Here is a 25787-nt window from a genome sequence, read left to right as displayed (position 1 = left end):
AGCAGAGGAAGGCAACGATGCCAAGTGCTGCAATATTGAGTTATCACCTGGACCTGGCTCTGTTTCCCAAAGACTCCCTCCTATTCATCGCCTCCTCTAGTGGGTGGGTGACATCTTCATGCTCCTGGCCATCTGGCTGGAGGTGTCTGTCCTTTCCTTTTCCCCTGGTCAGCTGGGGATGGTTCCTGGAAGGACTGTGGCTTTTTCCCACCACGTGCCTGTGAGCTCATTAGCTCTCTGCTGTGCACCGACTGTGTGGAAGGACTTGACTAGAAACCCTGCCAGCTTAAAAGCTGTAGGACATTTCCCTACAGTACAAATCCCACCGCTTTACAAGGCTAGAAGGTGCTATGGGCCTCCTGACAGCAAGGGTCTAAACTCCCACTGCGGCAGGGCCACCTGGGACACGGGGACCTTCCTGCGTCCCCAGGGGTGAGCAGATGAGGCCACGCACTACGGGGAGGGGGCTTGGGGACAGCACGGCGTTTGCATCACCCTTCGGGCAGGCCTGGGCTGAAAGACAGTGTTTGTGCTGTGTAAAGAAATTTTTTTGTTAGGTTTTTCTTTTTTTTTTTAAAAGAGAAGACTGCAGATCTTGTCTGTCCCAGGAAATGTGTTATAAAACTGCAATTTGCCTGTCTTGGCTCTCTCACCCTAGCATTGACCCTAAAGATGAACTCCCATGAATAAGTCTAATCCTGTTTTTCATGTTTCCCCAGGTTAATGAATATTTATGAATCATTTCTCCAGAGCCAAAGCATGGCCCTAACAACCGGCCATGATAGTTCAATTTGTTTTCTTGCCAGTTCTTCAAATTGTTTTTTCTGTTGTTCTTTTTGAAACTCAGAAAAAAAAAACCCTCATTCCCAGTTGGTTCTTATCAAAGTGGTTTCTGGGGGAGTTTTTTGTTGCATTTTTATTTTATTTTTTTTTTACTCAGCCGGTGCTTGGAGACTTTCCAATCGGCTTGAATGATTAATGTGGTGCCACTGACTTGTTTTGTGTTTGTATTAAAAAAAAAAAAAAAAAAAAAAAAGCACAATTCACGTTTTCCAAAGAGCCAGTTAGGTATCTCTGATTGACCATGCAATGTAAGTTTTAAATTGTTCTTTGTGTGCACAAAATGTATAGCAAAAAAGAAGCATTTCCCCAAAGATGAATGGAAAATTCAAGGTTAGAGACACAGGCAAAAAAAAAAAAAAAAAAAATGCCTCTCAGAGAGCTGTGTATTAGACTATAATCATTACAAAGCCAGGTCTTAATATCCTACATTCATTTAAGGAAGAAGATTTGTTCTTTTGCCTGCTATTTATTTAGCTAGTCTAAATTCAGTTTGAATAGCAAAGCAGCTTTCCCAGTTTCGCTGCACTACCAAGTCAAGGTCATTCCCCTTAGAGAAAGATCAAAATCTTTTGCAAGGAAAAAAGAAATGCCTCTCCCTCGCTGCTGATGGCTCTACAGACCTTCGTTAGCAAAGGGCAGGAGACACCGAAACACCTTCTGGGGGTCGTGGGCTCGCATGGGCGGCTGCTGGGGGTGAAACAGAAGGAAGTCGTGCAATCACCTTGAGAAAAAAAAATATTCCTTTAGTGGTATTTGGAAATAAAATAGAGCTGTGAAGAGGGAGAGGATCCGGCAGGACTCTTACGAGCTCTAAGTCTGTTTGTGAGTCAACAGAGTGGTAAAGAAATGCAGCTCCATCGATTTGCATTGTGTGCTGCTTCCCAGGTGAGAGTTCAGCCTTTCATCATGTATCAAAGGAAAAAAAAATTTCACCCAGTGTTTTAATAATTTCTGTAAAAGTTTGATAGCGCTTACCAGCATGTATTTATTTCAAAATAATAACTGTTTGTGTCTAAACTCCTTAGACTAAAACACGCCATTGTAATCCTATCATGCAGAAGCTGCTCGGAGGAGCGTGCAGGAGCCTACAATCAGCAAGTTTAACTTTCACAGCAGCCAGATGATATTGCATTAAACACACACACACGACAAACAACATTGCTTTCATGTTTGTGATTTGATCCTTACATCAGAGGAAAAAAAAAAAAAGAAGTTATTTTAAAGACCGAGAGCGAAGGGCAGCTTTTCCCAGCTGGCATGGCAGCAGGCAGGCAGACCCTCACTTGCAGGGGCCGAAAATTGTTGCAGGGGCTGAAGCTACTCATGGCAGATGAGCGGGGGTGTCCACGTGTCCTTGGCGCACACGGTGCTCGTGTCCCCTCCAGCTCGACAGCAAGACTCCCAAACCTTCCAGTGCAAAAATACCTGGAAATAGCCCAGGAGAGCTTGGTTACTTTTACATTCCAGCTCCTTCTTTTAAATACACCGAAGGTTTATTTAAAAAATAGCCTTCTTAAGGCAGTAGACTTAAAAATGCAGGTGGCTCAGCACCTTTGGCTCTGAAGAGCAATGGCTCAAGGACCGAAAGGGCTTTTGCCGGCTCCACCACGCTCACAGGGAACAAGTGCCCCAGGCTGCCGAGAGCTCCTCCGCGGATGCGCGGCGCAGGGGAGAGGCTTTACACCTCGGAGCTGCTCAGGGGTTTGGCTAAGAGGTGCCCGGCACCGCGATGGGACCCAAGTGCAGATGCAAAAGGGAGCCAAAACGGTCGCCTCCGACCCGCCCCGGCTGAGGCCCAGGAGCCAGCCTTGCTGCACGGGCGGTTTGTGCAATTCCCAGCTCGGGGCTGAAACACAAGGGCAACTTTTGCTGCAGGACCCCCCCCCTCCCACCCCGGGGCCGGCACTCCCCACTTGCTCGCAGCCGCCGTGCCCAGCTCCAAGCCCGCAGCGGCCTCGCCGCCCTCCGGCCCCAGGTAGCTGGCGGCTGCTGCCTGACGAGTTTTAATTGCTTTGTCAGGAATTAATTCCCAGTTATCCTTTTCCAAGTGGTTTGCTCCAGCATGCAGCTGCAGCCCAGTGCCTCCGCCAGTGCCCGCTGGGTCTCCTCCCTCTTCCTCCCCAGGGCCAGGCGGGCTTAAATAAGCCGTACAAATCACCGCCGTGTCCATTGCTCCCTGCAGGCTGCAATTAAAGAAAACACTTTCCTTTTTCTCTCCCCCTTGCCAGCTCATCTGGGTTACTGATACCCTTTCGGAGGGCGCAGCTCCCCACAGAGCCAGCCCCCATCTCCCCCTCTCCAGGTGGGACACGTCCCTGGGGCCGGGTCGCCTTCACCCATGGGTGCAGGAGGTGCTTGGAGAGGAGTGATGCTAACCAGAAGGCAGAGGTGTCTGACCAGTGATGGACAACGCAGCAGGGCCCAGGAGATCCCTGCCTGCTCCTCTGTCACACCACGAGGCATCTCTGGAAGCCCCGTTTGCTGGTTATTATTGCTGTAAACCCGAGCAGAATTAGCATAATTGTTCAGGTCTGGGGTATGTTTTTGCTACACAAGCTGGTGACACTTTTCTTTTTTTAGTTTTGGGGGGGCGTCCCCCTGATGTTGTGCTAGCAACTTAATTTTCCAATACGGTGCTCACCTGGGCTCCGTCGCAACAGCCTCAATCAATGGCAACTTTCTTCGAAAGAAAAACAGTTGTTCCAGGAACGTATCCAGACTCAGCGATGTATCTGTCAATCCCGTGGGCCGTCTTTGCTGCCGCCTTCCTCAGGAGACAATCACTGCCTGCGGGGACTTTATGCAGAGATCGCTAACTTGCTGTGCATACGCTGATGCAAAGAATGAGCTTTGTAATTTAAATAACAGACTGCAGAATAGATGATAGACACAAACACGGTCACTCACCCAGCTGCAGAAAAGCAGAACGAAAGCACCGGCAGGAGGGAGGAGGAAACGTGCTGCTTGCTTTGAGGACCTGAGACGCGACCTGCCGCCCATATCTGTCCCACTTAGGGCACAACATCTACACGTGCAAAGTAAGCAGCGCATTAGGGATCCCCAAACCAGGAGCTGCACTGCGTCCTGGTCGGAGCAGAGCAGCCTCCATGCACTTACTCACCTAACGGGATCTTCAGTCCAGCTCTGCCGTGGAGTGGCACTACTCCTTGCAAGGGGATCGGAAAACAAGTGGGATTTGGTAAAATCCTGGTGAGGGAGAAGAAGGTGAGGGGGGATGCAAGGGTGGGCAGACCAGGAGCGCTGCCCAAGAGAGCGGCAGCCCCAGCAGGGAGTTCGCTTGCAAAGCAGGACAAGGGCACTGCAGACAATAAAAATAAGACTAAGTCTATGGAAAATTATTCTGAAAACCTTTTCAGGTGCAATAAACCTCCTTAATTTTGTGCGTCCCATTTGCATAGCAAGAAAGGCTTTTTATTTTTTTGGTTAAAGGGCGATAAATACATTTTCTTTTTGAAAAGAAACAAAGACTCTGACAAGGCCTTTAATCATCAAATCAGTATAAACAACATTATAATACATTAGACTTGGAAATGATAAACCACGGTTATGCAACAACTAATTAAATTAGTGCTGACAGCTTTCAAAGAGAAGGAGAAAAAGGCACAATACATCCCTTACTTTCAGGGATCATTTTTCCTAGAAGCAGCAGACACAGACGAGTGTAAGTGCTTTCCACCCGGGAGTGGGAATCCGCGCGGGAAACACCCCCACCCGAAACGCAGCCTCTCCTAAAATGCACCAGAAAACTTGTTTCTTTAGTGGGAGCAGAGCCCGGTCAGTTAGGACTAATAAGTGACAAGTTAAAATAAAGTCCTCCTTAAAATGAAATGCAAGAAATATGTGCTGGAAAAGACTACATCCCCTGTGCCAGTGCGTGAGAGCTACCAGTCTGCTGGCAGTAACTGGAATTTCGCTGCCTGGGAAGATGAAAGCCTTCACTCAGCTGGGGAACAGCATAAAAACAGTCCATAAATAGCAGTGAGACAAACTGAATTTATTCGTGACTAGTATTAATACTCTTTTGAGGGTTCTTACAATAATTTAGGGTTGCTATGCAACACGCAGGTCCAAACCTGATGCGGGCAGCAACAAAGCGAATCACCTGCTGCCTTCGGGAGGACCTGGGGAGACCCCACATCAACCCCAAGGACCACATCCAGCACGGCGCCTTGGCTGCGTGCTTGGAAATGAACTGGGGCTAAATACGGCACGAGCACCCAGAACAGCACTGCCCGCTGCTGCGTTTCCGTCCCAGGGAATAACGGGCAAACGTGGAAGTGGGGATGCCTCCCAATCCAAACTCTCGTCATGTGCAACACTTGTCAACTTGTCAAGATGTTTCTTTCTATAAATGAACTTAATTTACATGTTAATAACTCCAAAAACCATGATGTGAGAGGGAAGGAGAGGTGGGGGAAAGAGGGGAGTGAGGAGGACGTGAAGTGGGGGGGGAGACTTCGGGAATTTCCATTAGAAATCTTGTCAGAACTGGGAATTTTGAGATTTTATCAATAAGCGTAAAACAAAACCCTTCCATTAATCTTACTTGCAGTTCATGGCAGGACCCTCTAGTTACACATCCGCTTTTCATCTTCTCCTGGAGCCTCTTGCAGGTGGCTGCATTTTGCTCCTGACAAAAACCTCAATTGTGTTTTTGCCTTTTCATCATCAAAGTCACACCTGCGCTTGCAACCCGAGAGCGCGCGACAAGTCACCGCCTCGCGGTGCCAAAAAATCGGCAGCACGGCGCGCGGCGAGCCAGCCAGCAGCCTGGCCAGGGCTCGCGGGGCCCCGCTCGTTTCCGAGCGCGGAGGAGAAGGAGGAAGCCGCCGCGATTAGAGAGACGGTGCCAAAAAGCAGCGGAGAGAAAGGGAGCGAAAGCAGCCCCGTGTTAGAGCTGCAAGTCCCGGGGGACCACGAAAGCGCCGCTGCAGCCCCGCCAGCCCGCGCGGCCTCGGCCCGGATCTCCCCAGCCCCCTGCGTGAACACAGCGACGGGCTCTTGGCCGATCCAGCCACCTTTCCCTGCGCAGACTGGGGGTTTTCAGTGCATATTGCTTTTCCTTTCTGATGCTGAACTTGCCCTTCTTTGACAACTTGAATTCAGTGGTTGTGTGCAAGCGGGCTCCCACGCTGCCCGGGCTGGGGGCAAACTCATGGCGAGCAGCGCGTGGACGGGGGCCAGGCGGCTGCGCTGGTTTCGCTGGGAGGAAAGCTGGGGAAGGAAGGGAATCACATTATTTGCCTCCTTGCTAATATCCACTCATCACAAAAAAAAATAATATTTACTCTGCAAACGGCACCAGCCAACATAAGCTCTGCCACCCCGCGACGTCTCCATTTCTTTTGCTTTAGTCGCCTGCTCCATAGCACAGCAAAACCAGTAATGCCCAGGAGCAGCCCAACGATGCAGCTTAGGAGACAGCAGAGCTGCAGCAGCAAACAGGATTTTCCTGTATTTTAATTACTTTATAGTAACAGCCCATGTCTTCCGTTCGTCAGTTCGGCGAGCGTGCTTGCCACGCTACTCGGCTGCCGGGGCTGAAGTGAAAGCAAAAATCAAAGCTACTTTCTTCTGACTCTTTGTACTTGGTCACATCACATCCTTGCAAAGCTTCCTAATCAACTCATTTGCGCATGAAAGGACAGACAGAGTGTCCTTCCCCGAAGGGCCCCTCCTGGCATAGGCAGCGTGGGAGCAGAGGTGGCACAGAAAGTGATAATTAAAAGAAAACTCTACCTGGGACTTGTGGGCCCTCTATGGGTCCGTGTATTCAGAGACGTGTAGGCAGAGGTCCCTCTTCTCTTCTCTCCCCCATCCCAGAGCTGAGCTCTGGAGGTACCACTAATCATGGCCTGAGCATGTGCTTTGGGCTGTCCCTGCTCTCTGCGGCTCTTTTCCCCGGGGCGGCGAGGGGACGAGGAGCTGCCGGCTTTATTAGCGTACAAAACTCGCAACTTGGAGAGCTGCTGAAGTCGACTTTCTGTCCTTCTCCTATACATCAGACAAACAAACTGATGGCAGAATAACAGAGAAATATAACCAGTGCCAGAAAAAGTCCTGCAGCCAGCAAGTCTCCCCTGCATATTTTATCTTATAATCCACTGCGCTAATACTTAACCACCACACCAAGCAGGTGGAAGTTTGAGGGCCATTGAGCACTGCGAATTTTCCCAATGCATCACAATTACCAAAACACCTGTGCTAAATAACTTTGCGCTGAGCCACTGCGAAAATTCACAGAGTGCTCAATAGCCCTTGAAATTTCTCATTTCTAACTTGTGGTGGAGTGGCTGAGTGCTCACACATCACACTGCGGTATGCAGTGCGTAAGGACACCGGTTCAAGACCTCGTGAAGGCCCCTTTCTCCTCGCCGGGAAGTTATGCCGTCCCGGGGATTTTCAAGCTGCTCCTGCTTTCTCTGCAATTACAGTCAGTTGGAGCTGGGTGAAATCTGCGTCACCAGGCTCCAACCACAGCGTGGCTGTCCCTCCTTTGCTGCTCTCCTGCTGCGTCCAGGAGAGCTGCCTGTCTCAGGACCTGCCTCTCGGTCTTTTGGCACCCCAGCATACCTGCACGTGAACCCCTCTGGCCGTGGCCGGTTGATCCTGAGCTTGGGGCTGGCCTCTCCGCCACCACCACCTCGCACCGGACCCTGGCTCTGGGCTGATCCCCAACCGCAGCTGAACCGCAGCCCCCGGGAGGCCAAACAGCCCTCGGACACATGGACCAGGGCAAGGCGAGAGGTGTTTTGACCCCAGCAGGAGACACGAATAACTGCACAAGGCACCGCAGCGTCTGTCTGGAAAAGAGGACGTGAACAAATTGGAGGGATTTCAGCAAGCAGAAGCAAGGAGGACATGAGGTTGATGAACCTCCCTTACAGCAGGGAGCCGGTTCGGTGCATTTAGTCCATCCCTGGGAAGGTTCAGAGGTGACTTGATGGTGGCCAGCAAGTGCCTACACAGAGAGAGCAATAATAAGCTGAGGCACTTTAATCTGACAGGCAAAGGCATCTTGAGATCTGAAAACTGAAGACAGTTCTCAGAGAAATAAAACTCTTCTTGGTGCGGAACACCTAAGGGAATTAATTAACCACTGGAACAATTACCTGAGGATGTGGCATCCCCTCTGTCACTTCAGCTCTTTAAATGGGATCTCTGTGGGACACTCCAGCTCCACCAGGGTCACGGAGGAAAACCACTGGCCTGTGCTACTGGGGCTCCTTCTGTGTTGTCGGTCCAGAACTGGAGATCTTTGGAAGACAAATGGTGAGAGCAGCCAGCTGCTGCTATATTAAATATAAATACAGGCAGGCAGTAAAACGGCAGAGAAGCGAGAAGAATCGGAAAAAAAGTGCATCTCCTGGGGCATTCCCTGGAGGCTCTCCGGGTGGGCACAGCGCCCGCTCGCTGCCGGTTTGCTGCTCATAAAAGAGCCTTTCAGACTGTGTGTGCCCTCTGTCTCACTGCTGTACAGTTTCTCCAGCCAGCCCGTAGCACCACCTCAGCTTTCAGCACTGTCTCACCGCTTATTTGTAGATAGTTGCCGTAATAATGACACTGAACTACTATAGACAGGCGGTTGATAGATTTACTCTGAGCCTGATTTTCAGGGTTGCTTAGCTCAGTGACTTACAGGTTAGTTGTATGTCTACCAAAATCCAGCTGAAATCCAGATTCTTTTTTTAAGAGATGATGTTTTAGAAGCATTAGGCTTTTATGTTACTTTTTTTCTTTTTTAGAAAAAGCATATTTTGGAGCTCTTGACACAAAGGTCAATTTCAATGGTCACAATTTAAATGTATTTTACTGTTCATGATGTTTAAATAAGATTAGTTTTGGCACATTAACATAGGAGAATGTAGGCACAAAAGACCAATTTTCTTGTGTGGTTTTTCCAGTAATTAATACCCTAGGCACTTCTTATCATAAAATGACAAATACATCACTGCAACAATGCAAAGCAAAGCAAAAAAGACTCATCAGAAACAAGTGGGCCATGTACATGCAAGAGAGACAGTAAGGACCAAATCCTCAAATGGAGCGGAACAACTCCGCCCTGTTAAATTCAGTGGACTGTCACGAGGTCACACCAGGGAAATGGTTTGCTAATGTCACGGTACCACAGCAAGGACCCACTGCTTCCTTGGATCCAAACTGAAATCCGATGGGATCTCATGGCACAACCAGGTCACAGGACTGCAAGGACTAAGTTTAGGCTGTCCAGCAGACTTTGCTCAAACACAGAAGTCTCTCACCGAAGCCTTGGTCCCATCCTGCTCTTAGTCCTGTCTTGCCATACAAACCATTTACACCCCACGTCACAGCTGGGCTGCTGGTCACCCCAGACACTCAAGGACCCTTTCTCCCCCCAAAAAACCCAGCATTTCCAAGCAGGAACCGAAGCCCCCAGATGGTCTCCTACACGAGCGTTACGCGGTGCCGATAGCCTTCCCGAGCCCGTGCTGCCCGCTCCAGCCAGCGCCGCTCGCGGGACTGGCCCGGGGCTGGAACAGGAGGCCCCGTTTCCCTGCTGGCAGCACCTTCACCCAGCCAGGGGACACAGATGGGGAAAACCAAGCCCGAGAAGCACCTTTATGGTTAAACCATAGGACAGTGACTGAGGCTGCCTGACGCTTTCCCATCTCCACGGGAGCGGACAGCACCCAGTCCCTCCGGCAGTACCACGCACCAAGCCCTAGCTTGAGCCCTCTCTCAGCCCTGGCTCCCGCGGCCAAAGCCCTCACCCACGTGCCGTGGCTCCCCCGGCCCATCGCGGAGCACCGTCTCCCTCGGCACGCACTGCCTAAGCCGCAGGCAAGGCTTTGCCAAGCCTCGCTCTCCCGCCACCACGGGCGTCTTTTGAATTCATTCTTACTCCCTGCTGCTGCCAGCCTCGCTCATCCTCGGACAACAGGATTGCTTGGCCTCCCCACTACTTCGCAAGTTGTCAAGCACCCACCTAAGTAAAATAATTTAAACTTTCCAGAGATTTTGAAGGGTTTGTTGTTAGAGCATAGCAAAAAAAAAAAAAAAAAAAAAAAAAAAAAAAAAAAAATTGCCTTGCTTTATGTAAAAGATGCCGAGACTTAATTTACTGATTGACAGACTTTTTTCTTTCTTTTTCTTAGCAGCTCTAAATAATGGTGTTGTCGTTAACCCATAAGCAAAGTAATGTAGCCAAAGACCTTTGTAGAGTGTCCAGAAGCCTCATGACTTCCCTATGATTCAAAGAAAAAGAATATTCAAAGTCCCATTATGATTATAAAAAAATCCAAATGACATGAGCCGCTAAGTCAATGTCAATAAAAGTGACTCGCAAATGTATGAATTGGAAGGCTTCCACTGATGTTGTCCCCCCTCCAGGACCTAGAAACCACTCTGAATGTCAGTGGAAGGTTGTGTTGTTTTTAATTGGCACCTGATTTTTATTTGGCTGGTTTCTAAATGATTTCCCCCCTCCTTTCTGAGTAGGGGAGCTTTAAAATCTCACACTGAGGCCTCTCAGGCGCTTGGCTCTTCAAGACTTCTTTAAAAAAAAAAAAAAAACTGCAAACAGTCATGCAGGAAGACAGCCAAAATTGGATCGTGAGCGTTAACATTTAACTACCGCTGTATTTCACTGTGTGCGTGTACATGTCTTGTATAAAGGCAAACGCCCTTACGCTCCATGTCCCCTGGAAGCAGGAAAGTACACATGCTCCATTCATAATTAATGGCCCAGCTTTTCCGAAAGCACTAACAACTGCATCTGCTTTTGTCCATGGAGGATCTGGCCCTAAAGTTTTGGCTTCTCCAGACTAATGCTCTGCCTGCAAAATAGCCACCAAAGACTGCCGGAGACAGCCTTTGACACCTGGAATCCAGATGCACCCGGGCCGGCAGCAAACATCCTCGGGAACAGATGGGAGCTTTGCCACCCGTCTCAAGGGCACTGGGTTTGGCCACCAAACGTTTAGGTTTCCAAGGTGCAAAGCGGTTAGGATGGGCACTAAGCACTCCTGAAACCTCAGAGAAGCTGAGAGCCCTCAGCACCCCTGCAGAACCGAATTTTTACACTAGTTCAAGCCACGGCACAGCTTGGAGGACGAGCAGACACGCAGGAGAACTGGTGCAGGGCCGTGTCTGCAATGCCTGCTCAGCGCTTCAGCTCTCAGCAGGACAGCAGTGAGGCCCTGGCAGGTCTGTTGCTACTAAAATGCACAGAAAGCCACCTGGAGATGGGCCGATGGCTTTTATTTGCTTGTTTTCCTGCCCGCTGAGTGAGCCATGAGCCTTCCTGCTTTGTTGGGGGGGCCAGAGAGGACCCCAAAGCACGTTCGCTGCTGCCAGAGGACTAGCTCCTTTCAGTTCTTCCTTTTATAAAGAGGAAAAAAACTTCTGACTAACTCGCACTCGACCTGAAACTTACCCTCTGTTCCTTTTTCTGATGACTTTTGTTTGCATCTCTCTGCATACAACAAGGCAGCCTCCCCCCTCCTCGTGCCCTTCTTGTGTGCTCGGGAGGTTCCTCAACACGGGACAGCAAAGCTCGGCCACACCAGAAGGTGCTGGGGACTCCCATCTCCTCACGTGCACTGCGGGAGCTCTCTGCTCAGGGCCCGGCACAACGAGCAGGACAAGTGCCGGGGCCGCCTTCCCGGCCGGCAGTGCAAAGAGCTGGTGCAGACAGCTGCCGGCAGCTGCCCTCGCCGCCCAGCTGCGGCCACTGCTCACCACCTGCCTTCATGCCCTGCCTCCAAAATTCATCCTCCACACACAACCCTTCGTAATTCTTTAATAAGATGGGAGGACAGTCAAAAATAACATATGACTTATACCCACCTCAGACCACCTCTCTGCTGCCAGTGGCTACCATCCCACCGGTGCCTGCGGAAGTTCATCAGCACTATCATCTCAAAGTCTGACTCCATAGGTGGCAAACTGCCTTCAGGGTAACGCCTTCTGAGGACAGCTACTCATTGCTGGAGACACTGAAGGCCTAGGACAGATGCTAGCAGAAAAGGTTCCTCCATAGAGCAAGAAGGTGAAATGTGCCCTAGGAATTGGCTATACCTTAAATATGATTTTTTTGCACAGTGGTTGCTGCAAGTTTTACTTGGCAGGTTTTCACCTTTCGCACGAAGGCACCCCCAGTAGCCGTGGCTGTTCATCAGCACATCCACCTGTACTTCTTTGATTATAACTAAGCATTCTGCAGAGGAGAGACCCCTAAAAATAATACCCACAATACTGGAAGCTGGGCTTCTTTTTGGAGATGGCCTAATTGGGTCCAAAGGACCTTGGTCCAAAGAAATACCAGCACCAATAACACTCACGAGGTCCAAGCTGGACTGCAAACAGGAAGAGCAGCTCCTTCGTTCTGTGCTACCACCTGACATTTGGGCATGGGGAGGGAGCACAGAGCATTTGGGGGAGCAGGGAGGGAAAAGGGGAGATTTACATCGCTGTTGATTTTCTGCTCTTGCCAACCACCGCTAAAAGTAGCTCCCTTTTATTTAAATGGAGGCAACTGGCTGTTGCAGGTACACATAAATTCCAAGGAGGTAACAGAGGAGGACATCAGTCTTAAGCAGCCATCACCCTTTGAGGGCATTTAATTGAGATAGTTGCTGTAAAGCCCTAATACACTCGTTCTGCTTTTACCTCTGCATGGTCTGTTTTTCCCTCACTTCGCACGGCTCTTCCTTACTTTGGAGTGATCTGTGAAAATCTCTACAGGAATGACATGGAGGGAACAAAGCTGGATAAAAACCTAGAGTATTGCCAAGCTGACAGAAAACAGAAGAGAAAATATGCAGCACAGCCAAGTCAAATATCAATCTACTTTTGTGTGCTTTGTTTCATTAAGTTTACTTTATGATTCATTTGTAACAAACCGTGGTGGATAATGAGTACTTGCATTGCAAACCTCTGTGTTTAAAAAATCATCCTCGCTGTGCAAGGAAGGAATGGATAACAAAAACAGAGCCCTTCTCGTTTGCAAAAGTGCTTGGTGGTCTAAGCATGACTGAAGAGCTCTCAAGCAGCACTGAACTGATAGCTCCAGCAAGGAGGCTGTCACGTCCCTGCCGACTCACTTGAGCTCTGCGGAGACAGCCCGGCCCATCACATCCAGCTCTGCCAAGATGACCTGAAAGCACATCTCTAAGCGCGCCGTGCTTCCCGGGCAGCTGCCTCCCAGGCGAGTGGCCCAGGAGATACCTGCACGTGGTTGGGCTGCGTGCAGCCGACAGCTCTCCCAGAGGACATTGCCAGCCCACTCTTAAAAGTCATAGTACAGCAAATGTCTGAGGCTGCAGAAGTCTAAATGTCCAACTCTTCAATCTTGGTGATGGGTCCTTCAGTCCAGGACCACGTCTAATTACCTTGCAACCACAGATCAAGATCTCCAGGCTTTATAAACATGTGAAAGGCATCCCCTGTCCCAAGCTGCTCACATTTCAGACTGGACACCTCAGGTGGACAGAGAGGGTGATATCACATTAAAACAAAACAGAATTTGCAGATGAGCTCATCTCCCATGCCGTATTTAGCCCCTTGTATTAAGAAATTCCCACATTTCTCTAGTTTACTTAATTTTCTTAGTATTTTAATTGTGACTGGTTCTATATAAAGTCAGATCAAAATAAAAACATTAAACTTCCTAAAGCACATGTATGTGCTAATCCCTGGCTGAGCAAAGCAAGCTGTCCTCCGTTGCCTTCAGCCAGGACCACGGGATGTCCAAGTGAGGCCTGGAGCATTCACACCTTCTTTTGTCGACTGCTCTGCTCACGGGAGTTGCTTTAGTAGCACTAACCACTGTGCTGAAGAGGGCATCTCCCATGCAGAAGGCAGCTGGAAATGAGCTGATCAAACAGGAGGAAAGCACCCAGGACTGAATCCTAGATGAGCTGCAGGTGTTAGGATAATTACAAGAGTTTGGCAGATGGTGGGAATGGCACACATTCCTAAAAAGACAGCACACGCTTTTATATTTTTACTGCACATCTGTGCCTCACCGTCTCGGGCCCCACCTCATGCATGTTGGAAGCGCGGCACAGACAGGCAAAGCCTTTGGGTGGTGATCCAGACAATCAGCAAGGAGATATACGGGATCACAACAAGCTCGGCTCTCTTACAGCTGCTGGAGCGGTTGATGAGGGTGGAAATGCATCACAGGGTGAGAGGTGACTCCGTGGGGTGTTTCACAGCTCCACGGCTGTTTCAGAGCCAGACATTATCCTATGAGGGGGCCTGTTCCAGCACAGCCCCCAGTGGAGACCTTCAGCTATTTTGCTTGATGAATTCCTTGTAGCCATTTAAGAAATCATAGCCTGTATTTCATGCCCTTTGCAAGTTAGCCCTGAGGCAACGGAGTAGCCAGCGTGAGAGGTTTCCACTTCCTCCAACTTCCCCCTCAAATGCACTTAAAAAAAAAAAAGTATTTCCTCTGCATTTTCTAACAATTCCGAATTTGCAAGAACTTCACTGCAAGAATATAGATTCTCTTCCACTGTAAGATGCTGGTAATAAGTGACATTTATTATAGTTTGTATTTCCCCACCTCCGACGAAGCAGAATCCTCCTGTGGAACAAAAAGCCATGCGCATTTACCAGCTTTTACTTTTCTCTGCATCCTGTTAACACACGTTACACTTTCCTGCTCATTAATCCTGCAAAGGAGCATTTACAATGTATTTAAAACGGTTTTCCTCCTTTACTAGCTCCCCGCGGTGCAGTCCAGTTTCTGATGTGAAGAGCAATCAATAAATAAGCTCTGCCGTCCGTCGGGGGTTCCTGGCTGCCCAATTAGAACAGCAAACCTCGACATGCTGTTTTATTATACGACGACAGCAGTCGGCTTTGGCGCAGCTCTCGGTGCCTAATGCTGGTTTTAGATGCTTGTGTTTGAGTAACAAAGCAGCATCGGCCTGGAAAGTCAGCAGGGCTGCTCTCTGCCAAGCGACATACAAATTTACTTGCGGAGGACTGGAGTTTCCATTGCATAGTGCTTTCGCCAACTGGTTGTGTGGGGGTTGATGGCTGTGTCATCATTTTAATTGCTTGAAACAGTGAATGGGCGGGTTTCTGGCTTGTCAAGGATACTGTACAGAAAAAGAGACATTATTAATCTCTCCAAAGCCTAGCTGGTGAGCAGGGCTTTAAAATAGCTGAACAGTGAACAAAACACCCAGCAAGCAGGCAGCCTGCCACAGCGGACAGGAGAGACCATGGCTCAAAGGGACAGTGCTGCAGGCTGCTGAGCTGTTTGCAGGCTGCTAAATAAATAGTGTTAAAAAGCTTGGGGAGAGGGAGAATAAACAGAAGGAGCTGCTGCGTGTCATATGGTTTTCACAAAGAGAGGGAGTGGGATGCATTTCCTTGGGGCACCAAGAACTGACTTGATGGGCCCCTGAACTGGCAACACCAGCTTGTGCCAACGGGGGAATCATCATCTCCCTCCAGTGCCTGGTCTGCAGGAGACAACGGGTATCTATCGATGCTACCAGTGAAGAGGGCTGCTTGTCGGGCTTGGACCAGACCTGAGGAGCCTTTTGAGAAAGGAAGGACCAAATAAGTAGGCTCCAGCTGCCCACCTGCCTCTCCCACAGCAACAAGGATTAGCACAGTCTGGCAGATCTGCACTGATGAGAACAGAAGTTGGTGGGAAAGCAGCATGACATGATAGAAAGAGCCACTTTGCAGGTAGCTGAGAAGAAGAATCCCATCTCACCACAGGTCTTGCAGTCTCAACATGTACTTAAAATGAAAACCAAGCTAGGTCACCAGAAATGTTGACAGGAAAGGGCTGCAAGGCTTGGCATGGAAACACCACCCACTCAACCAGGATTTCTTCTGCTATCTGTGATCCCCAGCTCCTTGGGGCCACTGACCTCCAGGCAGCTCCACATAGAGAGCTTCACCCTCTGCAAGCAGTGCATTTTCATGAAAAAGCAGTTTAGCCCAGTGTTCCTTATCAACACTAAGGAAGGGATTAGCGCTGAAGAAACTGAGTTTACCCAACACCTACTCTGTCAGAGAAGGGGACAGGAGTCTCTGAGAGACAGCGATGTCCTCGTTTTCTAGGCATGCTCCATTTCTAGGTCTGCCGTAACACCACCATCTTCCCTGCCTTTATGATGTTCCTGCAAAGTTTAGTCCTGCACTTGCACTGCCAGGCTCCAGCCTGCTCTCCTGCTCCCCTTACCCACCACAAAACCACCCAGTCAGCTACACCATTCCCCCAAACGGGGCACTTTGGTGGCTAAAATCAGACGTGCGGTGAAAGCGGCAGTGGGCTCAGATTCCAGCCAGCACGGCATGGCTCCTGCTACTGTACTGGTAGGGTACAAGCAGGCTCAGCTCTAGTGGGCAGTGAACCCAAACCAAAGACGGAGCAGAAGCCCCTTCTCACAGATGTTCTCCAGTGTTTGATTAGCATACACTGCCCTGTATTCGAAACACAGCCTTTTAAGGGGAGGCTGGGAGTCTGAAGAGCTCAGGTCCATCTTCCAGCTCTGCCATACCCAGCCATGGGCTGGCCATAGACTGTTCCCTCTCTGTCTCCAAAGCCACTCTTCTTCCATCTGCAACAACTAGAGGTTTTTCAGGACCAGGGTTGTTTAACATACACCACTAGCATTTTGATGCTCTTGGATGCTGTGCTTGTAAAATTAGAGTGGCAACAACCAGTTATTTCCAGACTCAAAAAAGAAATATGGCACAAAATCACAACTGGAAGCATCAAATGCCCAGATAAGGGGAGCAGCATCCTAGTACAACTGTGCACAGATTCAGCAACTCCAACGTGGACTCTGTACAGACATACCCACGACTTGCTGCCAATGTAAAACATGGCTGGATATTTCAGCAGCACAGAGCCCAGACCAACACCCAGATGGAAGCACAATGCACAGCCAAGCCCTCCCAAAGCTGCACAGCAGTACAAGAAACAGATTTAGAAATAAATGTCATCACTCAGCAATGGACAGCATTATCCTAAGTCAGTCTCCTCTGGGAGTGCAGCATGGATCATCAGAGACCTTGCTTGGCCTTCTCTGATCTCCCAACTCTGTGAGGAGCCTAGCTGATCTGCCATTACTTGGTCGGTTAGCACAGACACAAGGGTCTCATCATCCTGAGCGAAGGCATTGCAGGTCACTGTGCCTCCCAAGAAGTATAAGGATAGAGATTCCAATTTTCCTGCTTCCTCAAAGCAGCAGCCATTCTGCAAGTCCATAAAATAGCTCTCTTTAAGCTATTTGGTCTGTACAATAAATAACTAGCCCTAACTAGCTGCCAGCTTAACATTAGCAAAAATGTTATATTACTTCTTCAGCCCTATTTCTAAGCACTGACATTAGGAGGAAAGACACAAGGGACTTAAATCTGTGGGAAATCTTTTAAAGAGAACAATTTTTTTCCAGCTGCATTTTGCAGATAACACCCTGAACTTCCAAATGTTTGACTTACTCCCATTTGTTTTCCACCCAATGAAACTAGCATTAGCAAAGCATCAACACTAGACAGAGCTGCAGATACCTCTCATGGGCAGCTGGAGTACCTTCCAGTGTCAGTCCCTCCTCAGCAGCTATCTGCTCTCCCTCCAGCCCATGCCCACAGCTGAATCCCTCTTTTAAGTAGCTGTGTACTTCCTCCTAGTCTCATTCCTGGGTGCTGAACCCTCAGGTGAGGCATGCCAGACTTGATTGGTCTCCCTTAGTGACTTGGCTCCTTCTGAAGGATGTGGGATTTTTTTTTCCAAATCAGAGAGTAGTCAGATTGGCAGCCATAGCCAATGAACAGTCCCAGAAAACGGGCACAGAGTGGGTATTAAACTGAAGGGTGTTCCTGTAGATTGGGGATGGGCAGAAGAACTAGGCAGCTACAGTCAAAATTGCTCTTGTCAGCCAAAGACCTGTCTGGAGGAGAAGGGAAATGGGTCTCAACCTTTTGCAGGATACCCATGTGCAGCGGTAAGGAACAGCTACTCTCCCCTTCAAATGTGGAGAATTTTTTAGACCTTTTCCTTATAATCCCTGTGCTCTAAGATTGTGCTTTGCTATATTTTCACTTGAGACTAGGCTGATGCTCGAGGCCAAATGCTGCTGCCAGGAAGCAACACCTCCCTGCGGATATCACATAGCTGTTTGTCAGGATGCTTTCACACTTCCCTCCGAAGCAGCTGGTGCTGCCCACTCCCTGAGAAAGGCTTCCAGAGAGGCTGAATCGCTGGTTTGATAAAGTCTGGCAATTCCTACAAGTCTGACCACAACAGACATGTACTCTGGATCCAGAAACTGCATAGCAAAGGGGCCAGGTTCTCATGGAGTTTGGGCTCTACACACTGGAGGTTTTAATGGTGCTGTGCCAGCTTGAGGCTTTCTTCCCAAATGCAGGTGGGGCATGCTGACACGCATTTAAGAGATGCCTCCCAAAGAGGTAAGATGGTGCTGGTTACCTGAGAAGTGGCCCTAGAACGACCCTACCTTGGGCCCCTGCTGCTCCCAGGGTGGTCCTTCTCGTTGGCCAAACCTGTGATGCACCTCTTCTTCCTTCTGCATGTTGCAGTAAAGCAAAAGCTGGCAAGTAACTGAGTGGCCCATGTGGCAAGGAACCATATCTCCACAGCTCTGCCACCATGAAGCTTGGGCTGGGCCCAGAGACCCCCGCAACTTGCACTTCTGAAACTACCCTCCATGCCACTGCAGCACCTGAAACCATCAGCAGCCAGTTGCCCTTGGTGCCAGGGCAAAGGGCCACCACTGGCAGTGAGGCTAGCTGTGAGACTGTTGAATGGATTCAACAAATAAATAAACATGGTGCTATGAAAGGCCAAAGTACTCGTTTCATCTGCTCCTGAAAGAGCCTAGTGTCCCCAACCTCTGTTAAGCCCAAGCCCCATGGAACTGAATCTTTGCTGATTGGAGCCCTAAATAAGTAAATCAAACACTCTCCAGCAGGCCCCCGCACACTATCCATCACTGCCCACTGAGCTGCCATTTCCACTTTCCCTGGCCTCTATCCAATAGGCTCATATTGATGTTTAACGCTGAACGGTACAGATGGGATCCGATGCATGTGGGTGTCCCAGAAGAGTTTGCAGGCCCTACAGACAGTATGCTGTGGCACTGCATGCCAGTGGGAGCCTGCAGAAGCAGTGCTTCATGCCTCGCTAACAACCACGGCAAATCACTGGCAATGCTCAACCGGTTTGCACCAAGCTGTTCTGAAGTCCTCAGTTGATACAAGAGGTGATCTCAGCTACAGGAAAGCACCAGTCACCCTTAATCCACAAATGCCACCAACCCCCTTGTGGCACCAATCCCCAGCCTTCAATGCAGATGTAAAGGGGAAGACTATTCTGCACTGCTGGGACCACCTACCTGTGCTGAACTGAGAAGAGCAAGGGAAAGAAGTAGGTGTTGGGACTCAACACCCTGCCCTCTCTGTCCTGAAGATGAACCTTTCTGTAGAAACTAAGCCACCTTGGAGGACCACGTCATCCACGACCTATGGGTTGCAGAGCACCACTATAATGAATTAAGCCACACAGAGAGAAATGCTGGTGTTCTCCACCTTTCCTGTACAAGAATTTCAAGGCAGGTTGCCAACCCAGAGACCTTAGCATCCAAATAATCATGTCTGGAGCAAGAACTGTCTGTTACTGGTATCCCACAGAACTAAAGACCTGTCTACACCAGGGAAGTTGTTAAGCTTTAGAAGCAAGTGCATGACTTCACCACATGCAAAGTCTGCACCGCTCTGGATGCAACCTAAACTTACACTTTGAAGTGGAGCAGACTTGCTGAGAGAGCAAGGGTGAGGCGTCATGCAGGTGTCCAGGCTGGCAGCCTTGCACCTGCGCCGTGGGTATGCACCAGCTTTCCCACAGATTTAATATCCAAGGGAAACACTGACGGCCAACTTATGAATTCTCCTGGCCCATGATAACTCTGTGCCTTGCCTGTTTGACTTACTCCCTCACCCTACAAGCCCTCCTGTATCCACTTTAATCACCATGGCTACGAGCATATTACTTCTATGTATTCTCCAAGCATATTACTTCTATGTATTAATTACAGTGTAAGCCATAAGTTGTCCTCCCCATGAGTTTATAGGAGTTCATTCTGGGTCTATTAGTGTATCCAAGGCAGAGAAGAAAACACGGCGCTCTACAGGAGAGAAATATCTGGCTGGTTGGCCAAGCTCCCAGTATTTCACAGGACACAGCAAGAAACAATCCAGGGAGATGTGTTTTGTGGCTTTTTTCTAATGAGGTCAGGCACCATGGTATTTTAGCTGGATTAAGGGTCTGCAATCACATGCCTGGTCCTCGGTTTTCATGAGCTGTTCTCCACTGTGTAGAGCCTGAGGCCGAATCAATTGCTGTTGTACTGGAGCTTCACCTTTTGTGCAATTAGTCCAAGATTTCTGGAACAGCATGAATGGCCTCCGCGGCAGGAGGGCTTTACATGCGCTGTTAATCAGACATCGGCTCTGAAAGGCTGGGTAACCAGAGGCTGCCACTTTGCACTGCCCGGGGATGCGGCCCCAAGAGCACAGCGCTGCCGCGGGGCAGCTGGGCTACGCGTCAGCAGGAGCAACCAAAAGGTTTTGACACCAGCTGTGGAGAGGCCACTCTACAGCATGCAAATGCCCCCAAAAGCGAGAGGAAGCCACCATGGCGGGGCTGGGGCCGCTCTCGAGCCGCGCAGGGCCAGAGGGGAGCCAGTAGGCAGACCAGTCTCCTCTGGGTTCTGCCCCAGGGTGAGTCTAGCTGAGAAGCACAACAGAAACCTAAGCCCAGAGTATCCAAAAAGGGGAAGGGAACAAGACACCTGAGCATCGACCCAAGACAGGAGATGGGGGTGAGCGGCGTCCTTCAAGGAGGGATTTAAAGGAGACAAATAGACATTTGGAATTACAAACATCTAAGAGCAATTGCAATTCCCCGTTGGTCTGTTCCCCACACAGCTTTCTTTGAGCCCCATCCAAGACAGCATAGGTCATTTCTAAAAATCCCTGTCGCAAACAAGGGGAGAAGCCAGCTGGGGAAGGAATTACCGAGACCTGCTGATGAAAAAGGCAGGACAAGTGCAAGGTGTGAAGACACACGAGGCCCCAAAGGCAGCTCTGTTCTTCTCCTCCCCCACCTACTCCCCCTGCAAAAATCTGTGTGAAAGGACTGTGAAACGTGCCGTTCTGTGTACTCAGAGTCAAAAACAAAACAGCTTTCGCTGCTTTAAAAGTGAGAGATGACTCAAAGGATGACACATCCTCAGTGCCTGCCGAGGAACTCCGGGGGGGGAACGCAGGCCGGGAAACTCGCAGAATACTGAAACGCACCGAGCTGCTTCTGCGGCGCAGCCTTCACAAACATGCTCCATATCACAGGATACCCTTAAGGGGAATAGCTTTGAAAATCTGGAATTAGACATTACTATTAGATATTACGAGAGAAAAGATGCCGACTCTTAAAGTTGCTTCCGCCTTGGGATTGGTTTGCACAGGTAGGAAGGTATGTCATGTTTGTTTGCATTACTTGCTATGAGAAAAGACATCAGAGCATCCACTGATAGCATGTTTCTTGCCTTTTATCTGACTGTGTATCAGCCTGTATTGAATTCTACTGACAAACCTACAGACAACATACACACAGCCTCCAGCCAGCAACTATCGCTTGTTGGCTTGCTAGACTGCAAGATCTTGGTCAAGCACTTATGCATTAGGAAAGTGTGGGTCTCTACCCATGTCAAACAGCTCTCCAGTAAAATATGTCCTTCATTCAACTCTCTTTCTCCCTTTTTTTCCACCTGGCTTATCTTTTGGAGGGTAGAGCAGATGTAGAAAGACTGAATCCTGCATAGCTCTCAACATACACGGAACTCCCAATGTGACTTTTAATGCAAGCTAATTAATGAGCTCATTTTCACACCAAGACATTTAAAAATTGAGTTTTAGTGCAAGGCATAAATTGTGACAGTACAGAACAACCAGCTCTACTTATCTGCCTGGGAACTTCCCATTTGCACACCTCTGTCCCATGCAGGATAACTCTGCAGCTCCAGGAGGTGAATCCACAGGCATCTTGTGAAGGTGGGATATGGAAGCAATTTTGAATCCTAACACTGGTTTCAAACTCATGACCTACTGGTAGAAGACTCCACAGTCATGGCCGTGCCCTTCTCCATAAACACTCACTTAAGAAGGAAGGCTGAAACAAAGGCACCCCAAACAGACAAGGTCGTACATATCACATTAGGGTAAAAGCCTGTGCCTTATTTGACAATGTCAAAAAAATACACTTAGATAGCAGAAAAGGAAAAAGACTTACTCCAAGGCCAAATTATTAAACTGCCAAGGAATAAAACCTTGTCATATATCATTTATGCACTACATACAGGCTTCACATTTTTCTGTAGCATCTTCCTTCCCTCCTCGGATCTCAAAGCTGTTTGCAAACATAAATGAATAAAACCTCTCACCTCCCGTGAAGCAGGTAATTTGTTTTTATTAATACATAAATGATAGAGGAAATTAATTAAGGAATAGAAAGGGTAAGAAGCCTAAGATCACACAGCAAGAACGCTTTAATCACTACATTCTGGGCACTTAAGAGCATCATTTGCATGTTAATGCTTTCCTTCTCTCCAGCAGGCATTAGCAAAGGACCACATTTCCTTAGACTAGAGATGACTCTTCACTTCTTGGCTACCTTTGCAACTTTGTTCCCCATCTGGGATAGGAAGTTTTTCTTCACATTCGCACCGTAACACCTCTGTCTCCTGGTTTAATTATTATTGATGCTGAATACAAATAACAAAGGAGATGATCCTAAGATGAATAATGAAAAGGCAACAAGAGATTTAAAAAGAAAAGTTCCAGTCAGCTAGTATCCTACTTGCTTTATATTAAATATGTCTTAACACTGGATCTCCAAATGCTAGAGGAGGAAGGGTGAGTTTTAGGGCCATTGCACAATATGAAGTTTCCCAGTGTTTCGCAGTTACAGAACCTCATGTGCCAAATAACTTTGTGCTGATCCACAGTGGAAATTCACAGTGTTCAACAGCCCTTGAAATTTCTAATTCTTACCTTCCCATGGAGGAGTGGTGCTGTGGGCGCATTTCTGGCTGCTGCACTGCACACTGGACACCGGATCAGGTACTCTGCGGAGCCTGACTGCACTCCCTGAAACATGTATTTCTGTTTTAGTTACAAAGCAATGCATATCTACCCAGTTCTCCATTTGTATCTAGTTCTCTCAATGGCAAGAAAACACATTCTTTTTAAATGCTGTCCTAGCAAGATGCATTAGGAAAAGGGAAAGCTTTTATGCGCGCAGATTTTGGCATGACTGGCCACACAGGGAGAAGCACATCATGAGCCCCACGCTGACGTCTGCGCTCCCTTTGGCTTTGCACGGCCCCACGAGGTGCAGGCAATGCCCCCCACACCGGCAAGGGTCACCCAGACTCCCCAGCGCCCTCCGTGCTATTAGCAAGTGCAAAGCCCTTCAGTTAATCCCCCCTACTGTTTTGTGAGGCCGTGGCAGAGCTGAAGCAACTCATGGGGAGGCCCAATATACACTGAGATAGCTCCATGCTCAAACAGATGAGCCATGCTTCCCGCAAAGCACAGGAGCACCTTCAGAACGGCTTTAGATATGAAGAAACAAGGGTTTTCTTCCTCCTTTTCCCTGCAGCCAGCATGATCTCACTGAAGTAAATAGCCACGGTGGATAAAATACTTAAGTGCGTGTAGAATGGGAACACAAATTGCTAAATTTTGTTCATGTGAAGATTTCTTCCCTTGACAGTGCTATTCTAGATGCATCACTGCATATTTGCAGTGGAAGATGGAAATACTTCTGGCATTAAAGATAGTGACATTCTTAATTTATCTCACATGTAGGAAGGTGTGTGTGGGAGGAGTGAGAGAGACTCTTCGGAACATGTCCTATGTAGTTTAATAGAGAATAGTACACATTTCCCATAGGATTTTCTTTTAATAAACCTCAAAATTATGATAGAAAATTCTTTGCAAGAGTTCAGAAAAAAGTAAGCCAGAGGAAAGAAATATCATACTGTGCTCCATTTTGTAGGATTTTGGTTTATATGTATAAAGATGAAATAATAAAAAAATGGAATCCAAAATATTCTCCTTTTATAACACTCCTGAACATTTACTCAAGTTGGCTCTCTGGTCTCTGTATCTTTAGATTTTAGGTTGTTCCCAGTTTTGAACAAGTCCGTGACTACGACTGTGTTGTGACAATGAAAACCCCCAACTGAAGAGCCTCCGGCCTGTGTATCCGTTCTTTGGAAGAGACTCAAAGTTGAGGAGGACCAGTATCACAGAGCGTTCACACCTACATTGTTGTGAGAAGCCAGAGCTCCTGCAAGATCAAGGGCAAATGTCCCAGGCCACCTTCTCTGCCTACACCACCCCATGCTCTGCAGACGTGCGGGGTGGACGTCCCCCGCCCAGGCAGGGCATCTCGGTGCTCAGCCTGGCCAGGCCACCACGTCACCAAGGTGGACAGGCACCTGGCTTGTAGCTAGGGCCCGGCTGGGGCAAGAAGCCCCCTCCACTGAGAGTCTGGTTGCTTGGAGCTTTTGCAATAGAAATAGGAGGTGTGTAGGAGAGAAAAACAGGAGTGCAAAGTGCCACGTTATTATCCTCAGAGTCCTGCATAAATGCTCCATAAAAGCACAAAACCCTCACTCAACAGCTGAAGTGGCCTGGCTGCAAATGATCACCCTGGTAGCTGTTGCAATTAGCAACGGTTAGCTGTCCTGGGCAAGGCAGAGGGATGGCTTTCCACATCTGAAGCTGTTCTCAGTTCAAATCTCTCCCTGTGCCGCCAGGGCCGGTTTCTTGTGCCAGTGCCCAGCCTGAGCACTTGGTTGCACAGACCAGCAGCATCACCCAGCTAAGCCCCGAGCCGGGAGGGCAGCTCAGCCCCCGGCGCTCTGCCCTGTCACCCACATACGTGGGCTGCTGAAAACATCTCACCAGCACTCGTGCAGCTGAAGTTGAGCACACGCAGAAGCGCTTTCCCGTGCCAGACGGAGGTTTGAGCTTCTCGTGCAAACTCGCAGGACAAAGGCGCTGCAGAGCACAGATGGGGGGTTCCAGATCCGCTCCTGGATAAAAGAGCTACAGCGTATTGCCCTCCAGCTGACAATACATTAGCAAACCTATTTTCGTTGTTCATAGATGTTCATGGAAGACCTAAAGATAGTCTGCTATTGTCAAGAGAAAATACATTTCACTTCCCCCAAAATATCAGGAACGTGGGCTATGAAGAGTTTGTTCTTCCCCAGTAATGCACTTTTTCATTATTGCCCTGGATTAAAATTAAATCGCTAAAATAAGGACAAGCAGATGAATCCGTGGTTATGATAGCATAGAAAAACGTCGATACAATGCTTGTACCCTGTCAGCTCCTTCAGTATTTAAAGATTCTTATCTCTGGAATATGAACTGAAATACATTGTGAGGATCTCACACTATTAAACGAAGCAACGCTGTTTCTATTGCTTTACTTCTGTGTGCTGTATTCAGACAGACAGTAAATAATATTTTGAAAAGAAACTTCACGAATGCTTCCCGGGTTTGCCTGCACAGGGCCCCAGTGTAGCCACTGTTCAGAAGGAGAACAGGGCAGTGTCCTCGTGCCTGCAAACCCAGTGGCAACATGGGCAAAATGCTGACAAAATGCTAAAATTATTTACCAACCCTAATAAAAACAAGCCCATTCCAAACCCTGACTCACAGCATCTTTGCAGCAGGGGCAATGTTATGTCATTATTTTGGTGACAGAAAAAAAAAAAAAAAAAAGACTCAAGCTCTGAAATATTTATCAATTAAATAATTAGTTAAGGAATCAAAAGAATTGCATGATTTCCAATTCCGTATAAGAACAT

At 48.6% G+C, this 25787-nt stretch overlaps 2 long non-coding RNA genes across 2 annotated transcripts; both read right to left on the bottom strand.

Annotated features, from left to right (window-relative positions):
- Positions 1-1803: 1803 nt before the first annotated feature.
- Positions 1804-7007, bottom strand: LOC112984668 (uncharacterized). Its single transcript, XR_010391286.1, has 5 exons — positions 6604-7007; positions 3965-4050; positions 3751-3868; positions 3485-3639; positions 1804-2268 (listed from the first exon to the last, which is right to left on the bottom strand). It is a non-coding gene; the product is annotated as an uncharacterized LOC112984668 (long non-coding RNA).
- Positions 7008-7116: 109 nt separating this feature from the next.
- LOC112984658 (uncharacterized) lies at positions 7117-8206 on the bottom strand. Its single transcript, XR_003259551.2, has 3 exons — positions 7977-8206; positions 7750-7825; positions 7117-7667 (listed from the first exon to the last, which is right to left on the bottom strand). It is a non-coding gene; the product is annotated as an uncharacterized LOC112984658 (long non-coding RNA).
- Positions 8207-25787: the final 17581 nt, after the last annotated feature.

Source organism: Dromaius novaehollandiae, chromosome 12, assembly GCF_036370855.1.
Source record: "Dromaius novaehollandiae isolate bDroNov1 chromosome 12, bDroNov1.hap1, whole genome shotgun sequence".
In the NCBI taxonomy this organism is placed as follows: domain Eukaryota; kingdom Metazoa; phylum Chordata; class Aves; order Casuariiformes; family Dromaiidae; genus Dromaius; species Dromaius novaehollandiae.
Note: the sequence above shows the minus strand (reverse complement) of the source record. Positions and strands in the feature narration are given on the sequence as shown.